The sequence below is a fragment of the Dipodomys ordii genome, unplaced genomic scaffold (assembly GCF_000151885.1).
Source record: "Dipodomys ordii isolate 6190 unplaced genomic scaffold, Dord_2.0 Scaffold31, whole genome shotgun sequence".
Classification (NCBI taxonomy): Eukaryota; Metazoa; Chordata; class Mammalia; order Rodentia; family Heteromyidae; genus Dipodomys; species Dipodomys ordii.
Window position 1 is genome coordinate 2,947,497 of NW_012267247.1, and position 8,828 is coordinate 2,956,324.

The following is an 8,828-nucleotide window of genomic DNA, read 5'->3' on the forward strand; positions in this document are numbered from 1 at the left end:
CTGTCCTGGGGCTTGAACTCAGGGCCTGGGCACTGTCCCTGAGCTTCTTTTGCTCAAGGCTAGCGCTTTACTACTTGAGCCACAATGCCACTTCTGGCTTTTTTTGCTTATATGGTACTAAAGTCGAACCCAGGGCTTCATGCATGTTAGGCAAGCACTCTTCCTCTGAGCCACATCCCCAACCAATAACAGTATACACTCTTTTTTTTTTTTTTGCCGGTCCTGGAGCTTGAACTCAGGGCCTGGGCACTGTCTTTGAGCCTTTCTGTGCTCAAGGTTAGCACTCTACCACTTGAGCCACAGCACCACTTCTGGCTTTTTCCATTTATGTGTTATGGAGGAATTGAACCCTGGGCTTCACGCATGCTAGGTAAACACTCTACTGCTAAGCCACATTCCCAGACCTATACATTACAGAAAAACAACTCCTCTCTGTACTAATGTAGGTATTTGAATATTTTTCTTCTTTTTTTTGGGGGGGGGGTCCGATTGTGAGGCCTGAACTCTGGGCCTGGGCACTGTTCCTCAGCTCTTCAGCTCAAGGCTAGCGCTCTACCACTTGAGCCACAACAACACTGCTGGCTTTTTTCTTTTTGCTTATGTGGTGCTGAGGAATCGAACCCAGGGCCTCATGCATGCAAGGCAAGCGCTTTACCACTGAGCCACCTTCCCAGCCCCAAATATTTTTCTTCATAAGCAAACCTAACATGTTCACTATATTAGATAATGTATTAGGGATTCTCACAATGAAGAAAAGGAGATGTTAGAAATGATTTTAAGATGCTTTACTTTTCCAAATAGGCATGCTGTCTCCTCTCCCTTCCAAACATTGACCTATTGTCTTCACCATCTATGACAGGCTAACTGGTTAGACAGTGCCTACTCTACACTTGTGTCTTGTTTTAAGAAAATAGATACTAACTAGTCAAGTGTCGATGGCTCACACCTGTAATACTAGCTACTCAGGAAGCTAAGATCTGAGGATTGCAGTTCAAACCCAGCCCATGCAGGAAAGTCCATGAGACTCTTATCTCCAATAAACCACCAGGAAACCGGAAGTGGCACCGTGGCTCAAGTGGTACAGAGCTTGCCTTGATCTGAAGAGCTAAAGGACAGTGCCCAGGCCCAGAGTTCAAGCCCCACGACAAACAGGAAGAAAGGAAGGAAGAAAGGGAGGGAGGGAGGGAGGGAGGGAGGGAGGAAGGAAGGAAGGAAGGAAGGAAGGAAGGAAGGAAGGAAGGAAGGAAGGAAGGAAGGAAGGAAGGAAGGAAAGAAAACAGATACTAGTAGGGTGCCAGGAGCTTACATGTATACTAACTATGAACAGAAGATCCTGGCCAGGCACCAGTGGCTATGTCTATAATCCTAGCTACTAAGGAGGCTGAAATCTAGGATCATAGTTCAAAACCAGCCTGGGCAGAAAAGTTTGTGAGATTCTTATCTCAAATTAATCACTTTTTCTAGGAAATGGGAAATGATGCTGTGGCTCAAGTGGTAGACCACTAGCCTTGTGCAAAAAGAGCTCAGGAGAGTACACAAGCCCTGAGCCCATGACCCACCAAAAAAAAAAAAAAAGACAGAAAAGTCTTTAATTAGCCAGTAAAATAACTAGATGAAAGGTGTGGCTCAAGTGGCAGAGCTCCAGCCATTAGCAAGCAAGCCAAGAAAAGTGTGAGGTCTGGAGTTCAAGCCATTGTATTGGCACACAAGAAGAAACAATGAACAAATAACAACAACAAAACCCTTCAAATATACTGAATTTCTCAGGAAGTAGGCTCCTTAGTGATAACCAAGAATTCAAAGAATTCCTCCAGAAAAAAGTAACAAGAAAGTAAAATTTATGAGTACCTACACATTGTGTTATTCCTCTTACATGTCTGCCAAATGCAGAGTAGTACTTTGATAAACTTACAAGTATAACATAGGAAGCTGCTTGCCCTCTACGTCCCTAGGGAAGTTTTTTGGTTTTTTTTTTTTAATTCATTTTGTGTTTATGTGGTACCAAGGAATTGAACTCAGGGCCTAATGCATGGTAGGCAAGAACTCTACCATTAAGCCACATTCCTAGCCCATTAGGGAATTTATTATCTTGTCTTAAGTAATGAAATAATACTTATCTCTATGGAATTATATTCTCTTATTTTTCCTTTAGTCGGTCATGGGTATTGAACTCTGTGCCTGAGCTCTTCAGCTCAAGGCCAATGCTCCACAACTTGAGCCACAGCATAGCTTCTGGTTTTCTGATGGTTAATTGGAGATAAGGCTCATGGGCTTTCCTGTGCTGGCCTTGAAATGTAATCTTCAGATTTCAGCCTCCTGAGTAACTAGAATTGCAGGTTTGAGCCATTGGCGCCCTCCTGGAATTATATTCTTTTTTTTTTTTTTTTTGGGTCCGGTTGTGGGGCCTGAACTCTGGGCCTGGGCACACTGTCCCTCAGCTCTTCAGCTCAAGGCTAGCACTCTACCACTTGAGCCACAGCACCACTTCCGGCTTTTTTCTTATGTGGTGCTGCGGAATCGAATCCAGGGCCTCGAGCATGCAAGGCAAGTGCTCTACCACTGAGCCACCTTCCCAGCCCTGGAATTATATTCTTATTTTTAATGAAAAGGAGCTTATTATTTGCCACAATAACAGGTAGTGTTATATTACTGGACTCCATAAACATGCCAAAATGCATCATTCCTTAACTTTATCAGACATAGATATATGATTGTGCATGTCAATATATATGTATAATGACTAGTGATGGTTTAATATTTTCAATACTAATTTAATATTTTTAATAGACACAAACACTTCGTAAAATAACTTAAAAACATAAAATATATGGGTTTGTGTTAAATGTTTTTGTCTAACTGTAAATTAATGTCTATGTTCTGAGCATATTAAGGTAGACTAGGCTAAGTTATAATGTTCAGTAGTTAGGTATTCTAAACTTAGGTATTCAACTTAGTATATTTTCAACTTACAGAGGTTATTTGGACATAATCCATTGAGTCAAAGAGTATCCATATATATATATATATATACACACATATATACATATACATACACATCTAAACATATGCACACATAGATACATTCACATATTATCTCTATATCTCTGATATATACATATTACCTATTCATCCATCCCTGAGGTTTGGTTCTGCTTTACAAGTAACATGCCTCTACCACTTCTCAGCTGTACAACCAACAAGTTGCTCTACTGCTTTCAGTCATTTTCCGATCTACAAATGGCTAACAAGTTGGGTGCTAGGAGGTCTGTCTATAATCCTAGCTACTAAGGAGGCTGAGATTTGAAGATTGGTGGTTAAACCAGCCTGGGCAGGAAAGTCCATGAGACTCTTATTTCCAATTAACCACCAAAACCAAGCCAGAAGTGGAGCTGTGGGATTCAAGTGGCAGAATTCTAGCTTTGAGCGAAAAAGCTAGAGACAGCAGTGTACACACACACACACACACACACACACACACACACACACACACACACACACACACACACACACACACACACACACACGGAACAGATAGTTGTGTTTATTTTTAACTCCCGAGGATTTAATGACTTAAGTCACATAAAGCCTTGGCCAACTCGTATGTGCTACTCATTATTTTCCATAATCATGCTAATGAAGTAGTAGTAAATTTAATGGACACCAAAAATGTTAGATGAGACAACTTAAAATCCTTTAAAGATTATTCCTTATAAAATATATTTTAAAAACAAAATAAGAAATGATACCACGTATAACAAACCACTTGCCATTATCCTGTTGGTGAAAAGTAAAGTGTTTTTAAATTTTAATTTTCCCCCCAAGTCCTAGGGCCTGAATTCAGGGGCTGGGTGCTGTCCCTGGGCTTTTTTTGTTCAAGGCTAGCACTCTAACACTTCAGTCACAGCTTCCATCTTTTTAGTGATTAACTGGAGATAAAGCCCCAGGTAGCTTTGAACCGTGATCCTTAGATCTCAGCTTCCAGAGTAGCTAGGATCACAGGTATGAGCCACTGGTGCCCAGCACTATTTTTTATTTTAAATGGAGAAAAAAGTGCATTTGCTATTAGTTACATAGATTGTTGTAGAAATGTGGTCCATTTCAGTTCAAATAGCACACTTCAGGGGCATTATGAGATACTATGAAGAGAACAAGCAACTGCAAGTTGCAAGTTGCAAGGATTAAATTATTTATGTCTACCAACGACTTTTCCAGAACAACAACAACAACAATAACAACAACCAAAGAACAGAAATAACAGAGAAAAGTAGCTGGGTGTTGATGGCTAATCCCCACCTCTACCCCATAAAAACTCACTGTTATCTTATTTTATAAATTAAAAAATGAATAAATACAAATCAAAGATGTGACTAGTGAGCTAACAGAGACCTACTTAAGACAGATCAAGTCTTATTCTAAAGTCTAAGTTTTTTTCCCATTTAGGTCAAGGGTACAGCATCCAAGTCCTGAGAAAAGAGAGATTCAAGAAAAGGAAGCCAGGTGTGGTGGTACATCCCAATAAATTCAAGTTGAGTTTCAAGCTAGCCTGGCACACTTCACCTCAAAAAAAAAAAAAAAAAAAGAAAGGAAGGAGGATTTGATTAGGTCATTACTGTCTCATAAGAAATTAGTCCTTGGCAGTTATAACTGAACCAATTCCAAATAATTGTTAATCATTATTAATATTGATAACATGTGAACATTTCAATATAGGAAATTGCTCAAGGGAAGTCAATCAGGGAAGTAAACAAATTTTACTTCAGTGTGTTACTAATGTTAAAACCTGTAGTCCAAAGTGAGATCTTTAAAAAAACTCAACTTTTAGGAAATGCCATTTTGATTTGTAAACATATCTATGGAATAAATATACCCATGTATCCTGATCTAGATTGCCTGGCCTGAGATTCTGAATTTGTTGTTACTGATGAGCTCAATGTACAGAAATTAAATATACATATACATATATACATGCACATAAAACAAGAGCAGCAAAACTAACTGGTTATTATGTGATCAAAATAATTCTAAATGTACTTAAAACACATTATGGCAAAGCACTGTTGGCTCACATCTATAATCCTAGCTACTCAGGAGGCTGAGATCCATCAGTTCAAAGCCAACCTGCTCAGAAAAGTCCCTGTGAAACTCCTATTTCCACTCAAAAACTGGAAGTGGCACCTGACTCGAAGTGGTAGAGCGTTAGCCTTGACCAAAAGAGCTCAGAGACTGCCCCAAGCTCTGAGTCCATGTCAGACAAAATAAATAAAAACAAATCAAGCCAAAACAAAACACATATGGTTCAACAGAAAGACCATGACATAAAATTTTCCAACTCCAGTCTGCTATAGTCTTTTTTTTTTTTTTTGCCAATCCTGGGGCTTGAACTCTGGGCCTGGGTACTTTCCCTCAGCTCTTCAGCTCAAGGCTAGCACTCTACCACTTGAGCCACAGCGCCACTTCTGGCTTTTTCTGCTTATGTGGTACTGAGGAATCGACAGGGCCTCATGCATGCAAGGCAAGCACTCAACCACTGAGCCACCTTCCCAAACCCAGTCTGCTATAATCTTTATAAACATAAATGGGTCCTCTGATTAAAAACAAACAAAATTCAACATAGCTAAAAAAAAAAGCACAGGGTGTTTGAGGGGGGTAGATTAAGTCATATTTATTAGACACTTTGTAGGTGCTGAATATTTTAATTACTGTCTCTTTATAACAGATTTTGAGTAATTAAGATTAGAAATAGTGCTAGAAGCATGGCTTGAGATAGAGTACCAGCTAAATAAGCAAGTTGAAGATATGAATCTGAGTTCAAATCTTAGTACTGGCATGCGCCCACATAGACATATACACATGTTCCTTTAAAAAATTAGAAATGCCAGGCATCGGTGGCTCATGCCTGTAACCCTAGCTACTTAGGAGGCTGAGATCTGAGGATCACACAGTTCAAAGCTAGCCCAGGCAGGAAAGTCCGTGAGACTCTCTCCAATAAACCACTAGAAGACCGGAAGTGGCGCTGTGGCTCAAGCAGTAGAGGGCTTGCCTTGAGCTGAATAGCTGAGGGACAGCATCCAAGCTGAGTTCAAGCCCCACGACTGACAAAAAATAAATAGATAAAAATATACATATAATAAAATTATTAAAAAATTAGAAATGACTTGTACTTATGATAGCACGTAAGTTCTTATGTATCGATCCTCTCTCTTTATTGGGGGGGAGGCCAGTCCTGAGGCTTGAACTCAGGGCCTGGGGACTGTCCCCGAACTTCTTTTGCTCAAGGCTAGCTCTCTACCACTTGAGCCACTGAGGAATGGAACCCAGAGCTTGATGCATGCTAGGCAAGCACTCTACCACTAAGCCACACTCCCAGCCAGTTATCTACCTTCTATAGCTATGCTTCAGAAAACTATTTCATGAAAAATACAATTTAACACCCAAAAATAAATTATCTAAATATCATATGGGCTAGATGCTGGTGGCTTACCTATGTAATCCTAGCTATCCAGGAGGCTGAAGGTTGCAATTTAAAGCCAGCCCCAAGAAAGTCCATGAGACTCTTTTTTGGGGGATGAGGGAGAGGGTCTGTTGTGGGGCTTGAACTCTGAGCCTAGGCACTGTCCCTCAGCTCTTCAGCTCAAGGCTAGTGCTCTACCACTTGAGCCACAGCACCACTTCTGGTTTTCTGGTGGTTTATTGGAGATAAGAGTCTCATGGTCTTTCCTGCCAGGGCTGGCTTTGAACCTCAATCCTCAAATCTCAGCCTCCTGAGTAGCTAGATTACAAGCGTGAGCCATCAGCGCTGGGCCTTGAGACTCTTATCTCCAATTAAATACCAAAAAATTCAGAAGTGGAGCTGTGGCTCAAGAATGTTAGTCTTGAACATAAAAGCTAAGGGACAACGCACAGGCCCTGAGTTCAAGCCCCAGGACCAGCATTAAATACACTAATTAATATCACATGGACATTACAATAAATCTGATGAAACATTTCTACAAGGAAGTGATGTTTTCACTCTGTTACTTTGTTGCATATAGTCACAATTCAAACAAACTGAACATTTCTGAAGACTAAAGGCAATGTCAAACATTGCCTCAACAGAAAGGAAAAGATTTAATAGCTTTTCATTGGGAAAGAAAAAAAACAGTAAGAAAAAATGAAGATGCCATATACCACAATAACCATTGGCAATGCACCATTTGCCAACCAAAGCCTCAGGAACCACGATCACATCTGAGATCGTACGCAATAGAAGAATATGTGGCACACAGCCATAGACACTTACTAGTTCTGTTGCTTAGACAACAGATATACAATTGTATTACTTCATACTGACAACCAAAGAAAGCAAATAACTGTTTGAAAATAATTTAATCTAGCCAAGCACTGGTGGCTTATGCCTGTAATTGACTCAGGAGGCTGAGATCTGAGGTTAATGGAAAAGTTCTTGTGAGATTCTTATCTCCAATTAACCACTCAAAAACCAAAGTGGCACTGTGGCTCAAGTGGTAAAGTGCAAGTCTTGAGCACAAAAAGGCTCAGGGACAGTGCCCAGACTCTGAGTTCAAGCCTCAGAACTTGCAAAAAGAAAAAAGAAAAGAAATTCCTCTAAAAACTACTAATAGAACTATCAAATACTACTACTATATCACTCTTGGGTATATATCTGAAGGAATGTAAATCAATTTATAAGAGATACTGCACATTCATTCATCTTTATATTTATAATATCTAAGATATGGAACCCAGCCACTAGCTGATGAATGGATAAAAAATGTAGTACAAATATACAACTGAGTGTTATTTAACTATAAAGAAACTATCTGCAGGGAAACTGATGGAACTGGAGCTCATTATGTTAAATAGAATAAGCCAAGCTCAAAGCCAAATATGACATGTTTTCGTTCATATGCAGAATCTAGGTATTAAAAAAAATGAGATGAGTACATATGGCTCATGCCTATAATCCTACATACTCAGAGGTTGAGATCTAAGGAATGTAGTTCTAAGTCAGCCTGAGCAGGAAAGTCCAGGATACTTTTTTTTTGGGGGGGGGGGGTCAGTCCTGGGGCTTGAACTCTGGACCTAGGTGCTGTCCCTGAGTTCTTCAGTTCAAGGCAAGCACTCTACCATTTGAGCTACAGCACCACTTCCAGTTTTCTGGTGGTTAATTGGATATAAGTCTCAGGTACTTCCCTGTCCAGGATGGCTTTGAACCACAATCCTCAGATCTAAGCCTCCTGAGTAGCTAGGATTATGGGTGTGAGCCACTAGTACCTGGCTTTCCAGGAGACTCTCATCTCCAATAAATTACTCAGAAAAAGTGAGAAGTGGTGCTGTGGCTCAAACTAGCCTTGAGCACAAAAAGGCTCAAGGCCCTGAGTTCAAGCTGTTGGACTAGCAAACAAACAAACCTCCTATGATTTCCATGGACTATTATTAAGCTTTTCTTTTCTATGAATTAGAATTGACCATGGGGAATAAAAACAGAAGACTGAGGTTAAGAAAGAGTATAAGGCAAAGCATGTATTTTCTTGGCTCCTTGCCTGAAAGATCTCTGTGGTCTGGCTGCATCCCTCCATGAAGATTATGATTTATATTGGGCAACCATCTAGTTTCCTGATAATTGCTCCTTCCTCCCTTCTACTCCACATAGTCTTTCATAGTTTTCTTAAGTACCACATTCTGTTTTATATATAACCTCTTCTTTTTTTTTTTTGGGTCCGGTCGTGGGGACTGAACTCTGGGCCTGGGCGCTGTCCCTCAGCTCTTCAGCTCAAGGCTAGCGCTCTACCACTTGAGCCACAGCGCCACTTCCGGCTTTTTTCTTTTTG

General features: G+C 40.3%; 1 protein-coding gene across 2 annotated transcripts in view; it reads right to left on the reverse strand.

Annotated features, from left to right (window-relative positions):
• Positions 1-8,828, reverse strand: part of Nf1 (neurofibromin 1) — a 254,153-nt gene that overhangs the window by 77,887 nt on the left and 167,438 nt on the right. The gene's annotated exons all lie outside the window — the stretch shown is intronic.